We start from the raw sequence: 16,041 nt of genomic DNA, 5'->3' as shown, positions 1-16,041 counted from the left end.
GAGTCAAACCCAATGCCTACACTAGAGTCAGAGAGTCAAACCCAATGCCGACACTAGTCATAGAGTCAAACCCAATGCCTACACTGCAGTCACAGTGAAACTCCATACCTACACTACAGTCACAGAGTCAAACTCAATGCCTACACTAGAGTCATAGTGAAACCCAATGCCTACACTAGAGTCACAGAGTAAAACCCAATGCCTACACTGGAGTCACAGACTGAAACCCAATGCCAACACTACAGTCATAGAGTCAAACTCAATGCCTACACTAGAGTCACAGAGTCAAACCCAATGCCTACACTACACTTAGAGTCAAACCCAATGCCTACACTAGAGTCATAGTCAAACCCAATGCCTACTCTAGTCATAGAGTCAAACCCAATGCCTACACTAGAGTCATAGAGTCAAAACCAATGCCTACACTAGTCATAGAGTCAAACCCAATGCCTACACTAGAGTCATAGCGTCAAACCCAATGCCAACACTGGAGTCATAGAGTCAAACCCAATGCCTACACTAGAGTCATCGAGTCAAACCCACTGCCTACACTAGAGTCATATAGTAAAACTGAATGTCTACACTAGAGTCACGGAGTCAAACCCATGCCCACACTAGAGTCATAGAGTCAAACCCAATGCTACACTAGAGACACAGAGTCAGACTCAATGCCTACACTAGAGTCACAGAGTCAAACCCAATGCCTACTCTAGTCATAGAGTCAAACCCAATGCCGACACAAGAGTCACAGAGTCAAACCCAATTCCGACACTAGAGTCACAGAGTCAAACCCAATGCCTACACTAGAGTCAAAGAGTCAGACTCAATGTCTACCCTAGAGTCACAGAGTCAAACCCAATGCCTACACTAGAGTCATAGAGTCAAACTCAGTGTCTACACTACAGTCATAGAGTCAAACCCAATGCCTACACAGCTCTTAGAGTCAAACCCAATGCCTACACTAGTCATAGAGTCAAACCCAATCCCTACACTAGAGTCACAGAGTGAAACTCAATGCCCACACTAGAGTCACAGAGTCAAACTCAATGCCTACACTAGAGTCATAGTGAAACCCAATGCCTACACTAGAGTCACAGAGTAAAACCCAATGCCTACACTAGAGTCACAGAGTCAGACTCAATGACTACGCTAGAGTCATAGAGTCAAACCCAATGCCTACACTGCAGTCACAGTGAAACTCCATACCTACACTACAGTCACAGAGTCAAACTCAATGCCTACACTAGAGTCATAGTGAAACCCAATGCCTACACTAGAGTCACAGAGTAAAACCCAATGCCTACACTGGAGTCACAGACTGAAACCCAATGCCAACACTACAGTCATAGAGTCAAACTCAATGCCTACACTAGAGTCATAGAGTCAAAACCAATGCCTACACTAGTCATAGAGTCAAACCCAATGCCTACACTAGAGTCATAGCGTCAAACCCAATGCCAACACTGGAGTCATAGAGTCAAACCCAATGCCTACACTAGAGTCATCGAGTCAAACCCACTGCCTACACTAGAGTCATATAGTAAAACTGAATGTCTACACTAGAGTCACGGAGTCAAACCCATGCCCACACTAGAGTCATAGAGTCAAACCCAATGCTACACTAGAGACACAGAGTCAGACTCAATGCCTACACTAGAGTCACAGAGTCAAACCCAATGCCTACTCTAGTCACAGAGTCAAACCCAATTCCGACACTAGAGTCACAGAGTCAAACCCAATGCCTACACTAGAGTCAAAGAGTCAGACTCAATGTCTACCCTAGAGTCACAGAGTCAAACCCAATGCCTACACTAGAGTCATAGAGTCAAACTCAGTGTCTACACTACAGTCATAGAGTCAAACTCAATGCCTACGCTAGAGTCACAGAGTCAAACCCAATGCCTACACAGCTCTTAGAGTCAAACCCAATGCCTACACTAGTCATAGAGTCAAACCCAATCCCTACACTAGAGTCACAGAGTGAAACTCAATGCCCACACTAGAGTCACAGAGTCAAACTCAATGCCTACACTAGAATCATAGAGTCAAACCCAATCCCTACACTAGAGTCACAGACTGAAACCCAATGCCTACACTACAGTCATAGAGTCAAACTCAATGCCTACACTAGAGTCACAGAGTCAAACCCAATGCCTACACTAGAGTCATAGAGTCAACCCAATGCCTACACTAGAGTCACAGAGTCAAACCCAATGCCTACACTAGTCATAGAGTCAAACCCAATACCTACACTAGAGTCATAGAGTGAATCTCAATGCCTACACTAGAGTCACAGAGTCAAACTCAATGCCTACACTAGAGTCATAGAGTCAAACCCAATGCCTACACTAGAGTCACAGACTCAAACCCAATGCCTATACTAGAGTCATAGAGTCAAACTCAATGCCTACACCAGCGTGATAGAGTCAAACCCAATGCCTACACTAGAGTCATTGAGTCAAACCCAATGCCTACACTAGATTCACAGAGTCAAACCCAATGCCTACACTAGAGTCATAGAGTCAAACCCAATGCCTACACTAGAGTCACAGACTGAAACCCAATGCCAACACTACAGTCATAGAGTCAAACTCAATGCCTATACTAGAGTCACAGAGTCAAACCCAATGCCTACACTACACTTACAGTCAAACCCAATGCCTACACTAGAGTCAGAGAGTCAAACCCAATGCCTACACTAGAGTCAGAGAGTCAAACCCAATGCCTACACTAGAGTCACATAGTCAGACTCAATGTCTACACTAGAGTCATAGAGTCAAACCCAATGCCTACACTAGAGTCATAGCGTCAAACCCAATGCCTACACTAGTCATAGAGTCAAACCCAATGCCTACACTAGAGTCACAGAGTCAAACCCAATGCCGACTCTAGAGTCATAGAGTCAAACCCAATGCCTGCACTAGAGTCATAGTCAAACCCAATGCATACGCTAGTCATAGATTGAAACTCAATGCCTACACTAGAGTCATAGAGTGAAACCCAATGCCTACACTAGAGTCACAGAATCAAACCCAATGCCTACACTGGAGTCACAGAGTCAAACCCAATGCCTGCACAGGAGTCACAGAGTCAAACCCAATGCCTACACTAGAGTCACAGTCAAACCCAATGCCAACACTAGAGTCATAGATTCAAACCCAATGCCTACACTAGAGTCACAGAGTCAATCCCAATGCATACACGAGAGTCATAGAGCCAAACCCAATGCCTACACTAGAGTCATAGAGTCAAACCCAATGCCTACACTGGAGTCATAGAGTCAACCCGAATGCCTAGAGAAGAGTCAGAGAGTCAACACCAATGCCTACACTAGAGTCACAGAGTCAAACACAATGCCTACACTAGAGTCACATAGTAGGACTCAATGTCTACACTAGAGTCATAGAGTCAAACCCAATGCCTGCACTAGAGTCACAGACTCAAACCCAGTGCCTACACTCGAGTCATAGAGTCAAACTCAATGCCTACACAAGCGTCATAGAGTCAAACCCAATGTCTACACTAGAGTCATTGAGTCAAACCCAATGCCTACACTAGAGTCACAGAGTCAAACCCAATGCCTACACTAGAGTCACAGAGTCAAACCCAATGCCTACACTAGTCATAGAGTCAAACCCAATGCCTACACTGGAGTCACAGTGAAACTCCATGCCTACACTAGAGTCACAGAGTCAAACCCAATGCCTACACTAGAGGCACAGACTGAAACCCAATGCCTACACTACAGTCATAGAGTCAAACTCAATGCCTACACTAGAGTCACAGAGTCAAACCCAATGCCTACACTAGAGTCAGAGAGTCAACCCAATGCTTACACTAGAGTCACAGAGTCAAACCCAATGCCTACACTAGTCATAGAGTCAAACCCAATACCTACACTAGAGTCATAGAGTGAATCTCAATGCCTACACTAGAGTCACAGAGTCAAACTCAATGCCTACACTAGAGTCATAGAGTCAAACCCAATGCCTACACTAGAGTCACAGACTCAAACCCAATGCCTATACTAGAGTCATAGAGTCAAACTCAATGCCTACACCAGCGTGATAGAGTCAAACGCAATGCCTACACTAGAGTCATTGAGTCAAACCCAATGCCTACACTAGATTCACAGAGTCAAACCCAATGCCTACACTAGAGTCATAGAGTCAAACCCAATGCCTACACTAGAGTCATTGAGTCAAACCCAATGCCTACACTAGATTCACAGAGTCAAACTCAATGCCTACACTAGAGTCACAGAGTCAAACCCAATGCCTACACTACACTTACAGTCAAACCCAATGCCTACACTAGAGTCAGAGAGTCAAACCCAATGCCTACACTAGAGTCAGAGAGTCAAACCCAATGCCTACACTAGAGTCACATAGTCAGACTCAATGTCTACACTAGAGTCATAGAGTCAAACCGAATGCCTACACTAGAGTCAGAGACTCAAACCCAATGCCTACACTCGAGTCATAGAGTCAAACTCAATGCCTACACAAGCGTCATAGAGTCAAACCCAATGTCTACACTAGAGTCATTGAGTCAAACCCAATGCCTACACTAGAGTCACAGAGTCAAACCCAATGCCTACACTAGAGTCATAGAGTGAATCTCAATGCCTACACTTGAGTCACAGAGTCAAACTCAATGCCTACACTAGAGTCATACAGTCAAACCCAATGCCTACACTAGAGTCACAGACTCAAACCCAATGCCTACACTAGAGTCATAGAGTCAAACTCAATGCCTACACTAGCGTCATACAGTCAAACCCAATGCCTACACTAGAGTCATTGAGTCAAACCCAATGCCTACACTAGAGTCACAGAGTCAAACCCAATCCCTACACTAGAGACATAGAGTCCAACCCAATGCCTACACTAGAGTCACAGACTGAAACCCAATGCCAACACTACAGTCATAGAGTCAAACTCAATGCCTACACTAGAGTCACAGAGTCAAACCCAATGCCTACACTACACTTCGAGTCAAACCCAATGCCTACACTAGAGTCAGAGAGTCAAACTCAATTTCTACACTAGAGTCACAGAGTCAAACCCAATGCCTACACTACACTTAGAGTCAAACCCAATGCCTACACTAGAGTCAGAGAGTCAAACCCAATGCCTACACTAGAGTCACAGTGAAACTCCATGCCTACACTAGAGTCACAGAGTCAAAATCAATGCCTACACTAGAGTCATAGTGAAACCCAATGCCTACACTAGAGTCACAGAGTAAAACCCAATGCCTACACTAGAGTCACAGACTGAAAACCAATGCCAACACTACAGTCATAGAGTCAAACTCAATGCCTACACTAGAGTCACAGAGTCAAACCCAATGCCTACACTAGAGTCATAGTCAAACCCAATGCATACGCTAGTCATAGATTGAAACTCAATGCCTACACTAGAGTCACAGAGTCAAACCCAATGCCTACACTAGAGTCACAGAGTCAGACTCAATGTCTACCCTAGAGTCACAGAGTCAAACCCAATGCCTACACTAGAGTCACAGAGTCAGACTCAATGCCTACACTAGAGTCACAAAGTCAAACCCAATGCCTACTCTAGTCATAGAGTCAAACCCAATGCCTACACTAGAGTCATAGAGTCAAACTCAATGCCTACGCTAGAGTCACAGAGTCAAACCCAATGCCTACACTACTCTTAGAGTCAAACCCAGTGCCTACACTAGTCATAGAGTCAAACCCAATGCCTACACTAGAGTCACAGAGTCAAACCCAATGCCTACACTAGAGTCATAGAGACAAACCCAATGCCTACACTAGAGTCACAGACTGAAACCCAATGCCAACACTACAGTCATAGAGTCAAACTCAATGCCTACACTAGAGTCACAGAGTCAAACCCAATGCCTACACTACACTTAGAGTCAGACCCAATGCCTACACTAGAGTCAGAGAGTCAAACCCAATGCCGACACTAGTCATAGAGTCAAACCCAATGCCTACACTGCAGTCACAGTGAAACTCCATACCTACACTACAGTCACAGAGTCAAACTCAATGCCTACACTAGAGTCATAGTGAAACCCAATGCCTACACTAGAGTCACAGAGTAAAACCCAATGCCTACACTGGAGTCACAGACTGAAACCCAATGCCAACACTACAGTCATAGAGTCAAACTCAATGCCTACACTAGAGTCACAGAGTCAAACCCAATGCCTACACTACACTTAGAGTCAAACCCAATGCCTACACTAGAGTCATAGTCAAACCCAATGCCTACTCTAGTCATAGAGTCAAACCCAATGCCTACACCAGAGTCATAGAGTCAAAACCAATGCCTACACTAGTCATAGAGTCAAACCCAATGCCTACACTAGAGTCATAGCGTCAAACCCAATGCCAACACTGGAGTCATAGAGTCAAACCCAATGCCTACACTAGAGTCATCGAGTCAAACCCACTGCCTACACTAGAGTCATATAGTAAAACTGAATGTCTACACTAGAGTCACGGAGTCAAACCCATGCCCACACTAGAGTCATAGAGTCAAACCCAATGCTACACTAGAGACACAGAGTCAGACTCAATGCCTACACTAGAGTCACAGAGTCAAACCCAATGCCTACTCTAGTCATAGAGTCAAACCCAATGCCGACACAAGAGTCACAGAGTCAAACCCAATTCCGACACTAGAGTCACAGAGTCAAACCCAATGCCTACACTAGAGTCAAAGAGTCAGACTCAATGTCTACCCTAGAGTCACAGAGTCAAACCCAATGCCTACACTAGAGTCATAGAGTCAAACTCAGTGTCTACACTACAGTCATAGAGTCAAACCCAATGCCTACACAGCTCTTAGAGTCAAACCCAATGCCTACACTAGTCATAGAGTCAAACCCAATCCCTACACTAGAGTCACAGAGTGAAACTCAATGCCCACACTAGAGTCACAGAGTCAAACTCAATGCCTACACTAGAGTCATAGTGAAACCCAATGCCTACACTAGAGTCACAGAGTAAAACCCAATGCCTACACTAGAGTCACAGAGTCAGACTCAATGACTACGCTAGAGTCATAGAGTCAAACCCAATGCCTACACTAGAGTCACGGAGTCAAACCCATGCCCACACTAGTCATAGAGTCAAACCCAATGCTACACTAGAGTCACAGAGTCAGACTCAATGCCTACACTAGAATCACAGATTCAAACCCAATGCCTACTCTAGTCATAGAGTCAAACCCAATGCCTACACTAGAGTCATAGAGTCAAACCCAATGCCTACACTAGTCATAGAGTCAAACCCAATGCCTACACTAGAGTCATAGAGTCAGACTCAATGTCTACCCTAGAGTCATAGAGTCAAACCCAATGCCTACACCAGAGTCATAGAGTCAAACTCAATGTCTACACTACAGTCATAGAGACAAACCCAATGCCTACACTCGAGTCACAGACTGAAACCCAATGCCAACACTACAGTCATAGAGTCAAACTCAATGCCTACACTAGAGTCACAGAGTCAAACCCAATGCCTACACTACACTTAGAGTCAAACCAAATGCCTACACTAGAGTCAGAGAGTCAAACCCAATGCCGACACTAGTCATAGAGTCAAACCCAATGCCTACACTGCAGTCACAGTGAAACTCCATACCTACACTACAGTCACAGAGTCAAACTCAATGCCTACACTAGAGTCATAGTGAAACCCAATGCCTACACTAGAGTCACAGAGTAAAACCCAATGCCCACACTGGAGTCACAGACTGAAACCCAATGCCAACACTACAGTCATAGAGTCAAACTCAATGCCTACACTAGAGTCACAGAGTCAAACCCAATGCCTACACTACACTTAGAGTCAAACCCAATGCCTACACTAGAGTCATAGTCAAACCCAATGCCTACTCTAGTCATAGAGTCAAACCCAATGCCTACACTAGAGTCATAGAGTCAAAACCAATGCCTACACTAGTCATAGAGTCAAACCCAATGCCTACACTAGAGTCATAGCGTCAAACCCAATGCCAACACTGGAGTCATAGAGTCAAACCCAATGCCTACACTAGAGTCATCGAGTCAAACCCACTGCCTACACTAGAGTCATATAGTAAAACTGAATGTCTACACTAGAGTCACGGAGTCAAACCCATGCCCACACTAGAGTCATAGAGTCAAACCCAATGCTACACTAGAGACACAGATTCAGACTCAATGCCTACACTAGAGTCACAGAGTCAAACCCAATGCCTACTCTAGTCATAGAGTCAAACCCAATGCCGACACAAGAGTCACAGAGTCAAACCCAATGCCGACACTAGAGTCACAGAGTCAAACCCAATGCCTACACTAGAGTCAAAGAGTCAGACTCAATGTCTACCCTAGAGTCACAGAGTCAAATCCAATGCCTACACTAGAGTCATAGAGTCAAACTCAATGTCTACACTACAGTCATAGAGTCAAACTCAATGCCTACGCTAGAGTCACAGAGTCAAACCCAATGCCTACACAGCTCTTAGAGTCAAACCCAATGCCTACACTAGTCATAGAGTCAAACCCAATCCCTACACTAGAGTCACAGAGTGAAACTCAATGCCCACACTAGAGTCACAGAGTCAAACTCAATGCCTACACTAGAGTCATAGTGAAACCCAATGCCTACACTAGAGTCACAGAGTAAAACCCAATGCCTACACTAGAGTCACAGAGTCAGACTCAATGACTACGCTAGAGTCATAGAGTCAAACCCAATGCCTACACTAGAGTCACGGAGTCAAACCCATGCCCACACTAGTCATAGAGTCAAACCCAATGCTACACTAGAGTCACAGAGTCAGACTCAATGCCTACACTAGAATCACAGATTCAAACCCAATGCCTACTCTAGTCATAGAGTCAAACCCAATGCCTACACTAGAGTCATAGAGTCAAACCCAAAGCCTACACTAGTCATAGAGTCAAACCCAATGCCTACACTAGAGTCATAGAGTCAGACTCAATGTCTACCCTAGAGTCATAGAGTCAAACCCAATCCCTACACTAGAGTCACAGACTGAAACCCAATGCCTACACTACAGTCATAGAGTCAAACTCAATGCCTACACTAGAGTCACAGAGTCAAACCCAATGCCTACACTAGAGTCATAGAGTCAACCCAATGCCTACACTAGAGTCACAGAGTCAAACCCAATGCCTACACTAGTCATAGAGTCAAACCCAATACCTACACTAGAGTCATAGAGTGAATCTCAATGCCTACACTAGAGTCACAGAGTCAAACTCAATGCCTACACTAGAGTCATAGAGTCAAACCCAATGCCTACACTAGAGTCACAGACTCAAACCCAATGCCTATACTAGAGTCATAGAGTCAAACTCAATGCCTACACCAGCGTGATAGAGTCAAACCCAATGCCTACACTAGAGTCATTGAGTCAAACCCAATGCCTACACTAGATTCACAGAGTCAAACCCAATGCCTACACTAGAGTCATAGAGTCAAACCCAATGCCTACACTAGAGTCACAGACTGAAACCCAATGCCAACACTACAGTCATAGAGTCAAACTCAATGCCTATACTAGAGTCACAGAGTCAAACCCAATGCCTACACTACACTTACAGTCAAACCCAATGCCTACACTAGAGTCAGAGAGTCAAACCCAATGCCTACACTAGAGTCAGAGAGTCAAACCCAATGCCTACACTAGAGTCACATAGTCAGACTCAATGTCTACACTAGAGTCATAGAGTCAAACCCAATGCCTACACTAGAGTCATAGCGTCAAACCCAATGCCTACACTAGTCATAGAGTCAAACCCAATGCCTACACTAGAGTCACAGAGTCAAACCCAATGCCGACTCTAGAGTCATAGAGTCAAACCCAATGCCTGCACTAGAGTCATAGTCAAACCCAATGCATACGCTAGTCATAGATTGAAACTCAATGCCTACACTAGAGTCATAGAGTGAAACCCAATGCCTACACTAGAGTCACAGAATCAAACCCAATGCCTACACTGGAGTCACAGAGTCAAACCCAATGCCTGCACAGGAGTCACAGAGTCAAACCCAATGCCTACACTAGAGTCACAGTCAAACCCAATGCCAACACTAGAGTCATAGATTCAAACCCAATGCCTACACTAGAGTCACAGAGTCAATCCCAATGCCTACACGAGAGTCATAGAGCCAAACCCAATGCCTACACTAGAGTCATAGAGTCAAACCCAATGCCTACACTGGAGTCATAGAGTCAACCCGAATGCCTAGAGAAGAGTCAGAGAGTCAACACCAATGCCTACACTAGAGTCACAGAGTCAAACACAATGCCTACACTAGAGTCACATAGTAGGACTCAATGTCTACACTAGAGTCATAGAGTCAAACCCAATGCCTGCACTAGAGTCACAGACTCAAACCCAGTGCCTACACTCGAGTCATAGAGTCAAACTCAATGCCTACACAAGCGTCATAGAGTCAAACCCAATGTCTACACTAGAGTCATTGAGTCAAACCCAATGCCTACACTAGAGTCACAGAGTCAAACCCAATGCCTACACTAGAGTCACAGAGTCAAACCCAATGCCTACACTAGTCATAGAGTCAAACCCAATGCCTACACTGGAGTCACAGTGAAACTCCATGCCTACACTAGAGTCACAGAGTCAAACCCAATGCCTACACTAGAGGCACAGACTGAAACCCAATGCCTACACTACAGTCATAGAGTCAAACTCAATGCCTACACTAGAGTCACAGAGTCAAACCCAATGCCTACACTAGAGTCAGAGAGTCAACCCAATGCTTACACTAGAGTCACAGAGTCAAACCCAATGCCTACACTAGTCATAGAGTCAAACCCAATACCTACACTAGAGTCATAGAGTGAATCTCAATGCCTACACTAGAGTCACAGAGTCAAACTCAATGCCTACACTAGAGTCATAGAGTCAAACCCAATGCCTACACTAGAGTCACAGACTCAAACCCAATGCCTATACTAGAGTCATAGAGTCAAACTCAATGCCTACACCAGCGTGATAGAGTCAAACGCAATGCCTACACTAGAGTCATTGAGTCAAACCCAATGCCTACACTAGATTCACAGAGTCAAACCCAATGCCTACACTAGAGTCATAGAGTCAAACCCAATGCCTACACTAGAGTCATTGAGTCAAACCCAATGCCTACACTAGATTCACAGAGTCAAACTCAATGCCTACACTAGAGTCACAGAGTCAAACCCAATGCCTACACTACACTTACAGTCAAACCCAATGCCTACACTAGAGTCAGAGAGTCAAACCCAATGCCTACACTAGAGTCAGAGAGTCAAACCCAATGCCTACACTAGAGTCACATAGTCAGACTCAATGTCTACACTAGAGTCATAGAGTCAAACCGAATGCCTACACTAGAGTCAGAGACTCAAACCCAATGCCTACACTCGAGTCATAGAGTCAAACTCAATGCCTACACAAGCGTCATAGAGTCAAACCCAATGTCTACACTAGAGTCATTGAGTCAAACCCAATGCCTACACTAGAGTCACAGAGTCAAACCCAATGCCTACACTAGAGTCATAGAGTGAATCTCAATGCCTACACTTGAGTCACAGAGTCAAACTCAATGCCTACACTAGAGTCATACAGTCAAACCCAATGCCTACACTAGAGTCACAGACTCAAACCCAATGCCTACACTAGAGTCATAGAGTCAAACTCAATGCCTACACTAGCGTCATACAGTCAAACCCAATGCCTACACTAGAGTCATTGAGTCAAACCCAATGCCTACACTAGAGTCACAGAGTCAAACCCAATCCCTACACTAGAGACATAGAGTCCAACCCAATGCCTACACTAGAGTCACAGACTGAAACCCAATGCCAACACTACAGTCATAGAGTCAAACTCAATGCCTACACTAGAGTCACAGAGTCAAACCCAATGCCTACACTACACTTCGAGTCAAACCCAATGCCTACACTAGAGTCAGAGAGTCAAACTCAATTTCTACACTAGAGTCACAGAGTCAAACCCAATGCCTACACTACACTTAGAGTCAAACCCAATGCCTACACTAGAGTCAGAGAGTCAAACCCAATGCCTACACTAGAGTCACAGTGAAACTCCATGCCTACACTAGAGTCACAGAGTCAAAATCAATGCCTACACTAGAGTCATAGTGAAACCCAATGCCTACACTAGAGTCACAGAGTAAAACCCAATGCCTACACTAGAGTCACAGACTGAAAACCAATGCCAACACTACAGTCATAGAGTCAAACTCAATGCCTACACTAGAGTCACAGAGTCAAACCCAATGCCTACACTAGAGTCATAGTCAAACCCAATGCATACGCTAGTCATAGATTGAAACTCAATGCCTACACTAGAGTCACAGAGTCAAACCCAATGCCTACACTAGAGTCACAGAGTCAGACTCAATGTCTACCCTAGAGTCACAGAGTCAAACCCAATGCCTACACTAGAGTCACAGAGTCAGACTCAATGCCTACACTAGAGTCACAAAGTCAAACCCAATGCCTACTCTAGTCATAGAGTCAAACCCAATGCCTACACTAGAGTCATAGAGTCAAACTCAATGCCTACGCTAGAGTCACAGAGTCAAACCCAATGCCTACACTACTCTTAGAGTCAAACCCAGTGCCTACACTAGTCATAGAGTCAAACCCAATGCCTACACTAGAGTCACAGAGTCAAACCCAATGCCTACACTAGAGTCATAGAGACAAACCCAATGCCTACACTAGAGTCACAGACTGAAACCCAATGCCAACACTACAGTCATAGAGTCAAACTCAATGCCTACACTAGAGTCACAGAGTCAAACCCAATGCCTACACTACACTTAGAGTCAGACCCAATGCCTACACTAGAGTCAGAGAGTCAAACCCAATGCCGACACTAGTCATAGAGTCAAACCCAATGCCTACACTGCAGTCACAGTGAAACTCCATACCTACACTACAGTCACAGAGTCAAACTCAATGCCTACACTAGAGTCATAGTGAAACCCAATGCCTACACTAGAGTCACAGAGTAAAACCCAATGCCTACACTGGAGTCACAGACTGAAACCCAATGCCAACACTACAGTCATAGAGTCAAACTCAATGCCTACACTAGAGTCACAGAGTCAAACCCAATGCCTACACTACACTTAGAGTCAAACCCAATGCCTACACTAGAGTCATAGTCAAACCCAATGCCTACTCTAGTCATAGAGTCAAACCCAATGCCTACACCAGAGTCATAGAGTCAAAACCAATGCCTACACTAGTCATAGAGTCAAACCCAATGCCTACACTAGAGTCATAGCGTCAAACCCAATGCCAACACTGGAGTCATAGAGTCAAACCCAATGCCTACACTAGAGTCATCGAGTCAAACCCACTGCCTACACTAGAGTCATATAGTAAAACTGAATGTCTACACTAGAGTCACGGAGTCAAACCCATGCCCACACTAGAGTCATAGAGTCAAACCCAATGCTACACTAGAGACACAGAGTCAGACTCAATGCCTACACTAGAGTCACAGAGTCAAACCCAATGCCTACTCTAGTCATAGAGTCAAACCCAATGCCGACACAAGAGTCACAGAGTCAAACCCAATTCCGACACTAGAGTCACAGAGTCAAACCCAATGCCTACACTAGAGTCAAAGAGTCAGACTCAATGTCTACCCTAGAGTCACAGAGTCAAACCCAATGCCTACACTAGAGTCATAGAGTCAAACTCAGTGTCTACACTACAGTCATAGAGTCAAACCCAATGCCTACACAGCTCTTAGAGTCAAACCCAATGCCTACACTAGTCATAGAGTCAAACCCAATCCCTACACTAGAGTCACAGAGTGAAACTCAATGCCCACACTAGAGTCACAGAGTCAAACTCAATGCCTACACTAGAGTCATAGTGAAACCCAATGCCTACACTAGAGTCACAGAGTAAAACCCAATGCCTACACTAGAGTCACAGAGTCAGACTCAATGACTACGCTAGAGTCATAGAGTCAAACCCAATGCCTACACTAGAGTCACGGAGTCAAACCCATGCCCACACTAGTCATAGAGTCAAACCCAATGCTACACTAGAGTCACAGAGTCAGACTCAATGCCTACACTAGAATCACAGATTCAAACCCAATGCCTACTCTAGTCATAGAGTCAAACCCAATGCCTACACTAGAGTCATAGAGTCAAACCCAATGCCTACACTAGTCATAGAGTCAAACCCAATGCCTACACTAGAGTCATAGAGTCAGACTCAATGTCTACCCTAGAGTCATAGAGTCAAACCCAATGCCTACACCAGAGTCATAGAGTCAAACTCAATGTCTACACTACAGTCATAGAGACAAACCCAATGCCTACACTCGAGTCACAGACTGAAACCCAATGCCAACACTACAGTCATAGAGTCAAACTCAATGCCTACACTAGAGTCACAGAGTCAAACCCAATGCCTACACTACACTTAGAGTCAAACCAAATGCCTACACTAGAGTCAGAGATTCAAACCCAATGCCGACACTAGTCATAGAGTCAAACCCAATGCCTACACTGCAGTCACAGTGAAACTCCATACCTACACTACAGTCACAGAGTCAAACTCAATGCCTACACTAGAGTCATAGTGAAACCCAATGCCTACACTAGAGTCACAGAGTAAAACCCAATGCCCACACTGGAGTCACAGACTGAAACCCAATGCCAACACTACAGTCATAGAGTCAAACTCAATGCCTACACTAGAGTCACAGAGTCAAACCCAATGCCTACACTACACTTAGAGTCAAACCCAATGCCTACACTAGAGTCATAGTCAAACCCAATGCCTACTCTAGTCATAGAGTCAAACCCAATGCCTACACTAGAGTCATAGAGTCAAAACCAATGCCTACACTAGTCATAGAGTCAAACCCAATGCCTACACTAGAGTCATAGCGTCAAACCCAATGCCAACACTGGAGTCATAGAGTCAAACCCAATGCCTACACTAGAGTCATCGAGTCAAACCCACTGCCTACACTAGAGTCATATAGTAAAACTGAATGTCTACACTAGAGTCACGGAGTCAAACCCATGCCCACACTAGAGTCATAGAGTCAAACCCAATGCTACACTAGAGACACAGATTCAGACTCAATGCCTACACTAGAGTCACAGAGTCAAACCCAATGCCTACTCTAGTCATAGAGTCAAACCCAATGCCGACACAAGAGTCACAGAGTCAAACCCAATGCCGACACTAGAGTCACAGAGTCAAACCCAATGCCTACACTAGAGTCAAAGAGTCAGACTCAATGTCTACCCTAGAGTCACAGAGTCAAATCCAATGCCTACACTAGAGTCATAGAGTCAAACTCAATGTCTACACTACAGTCATAGAGTCAAACTCAATGCCTACGCTAGAGTCACAGAGTCAAACCCAATGCCTACACAGCTCTTAGAGTCAAACCCAATGCCTACACTAGTCATAGAGTCAAACCCAATCCCTACACTAGAGTCACAGAGTGAAACTCAATGCCCACACTAGAGTCACAGAGTCAAACTCAATGCCTACACTAGAGTCATAGTGAAACCCAATGCCTACACTAGAGTCACAGAGTAAAACCCAATGCCTACACTAGAGTCACAGAGTCAGACTCAATGACTACGCTAGAGTCATAGAGTCAAACCCAATGCCTACACTAGAGTCACGGAGTCAAACCCATGCCCACACTAGTCATAGAGTCAAACCCAATGCTACACTAGAGTCACAGAGTCAGACTCAATGCCTACACTAGAATCACAGATTCAAACCCAATGCCTACTCTAGTCATAGAGTCAAACCCAATGCCTACACTAGAGTCATAGAGTCAAACCCAAAGCCTACACTAGTCATAGAGTCAAACCCAATGCCTACACTAGAGTCATAGAGTCAGACTCAATGTCTACCCTAGAGTCATAGAGTCAAACCCAATGCCTACACCAGAGTCATAGAGTCAAACTCAATGTCTACACTACAGTCATAGAGTCAA

Source organism: Mobula birostris, chromosome 6, assembly GCF_030028105.1.
Source record: "Mobula birostris isolate sMobBir1 chromosome 6, sMobBir1.hap1, whole genome shotgun sequence".
Taxonomy (NCBI): Eukaryota; Metazoa; Chordata; class Chondrichthyes; order Myliobatiformes; family Myliobatidae; genus Mobula; species Mobula birostris.
Note: the sequence above shows the minus strand (reverse complement) of the source record.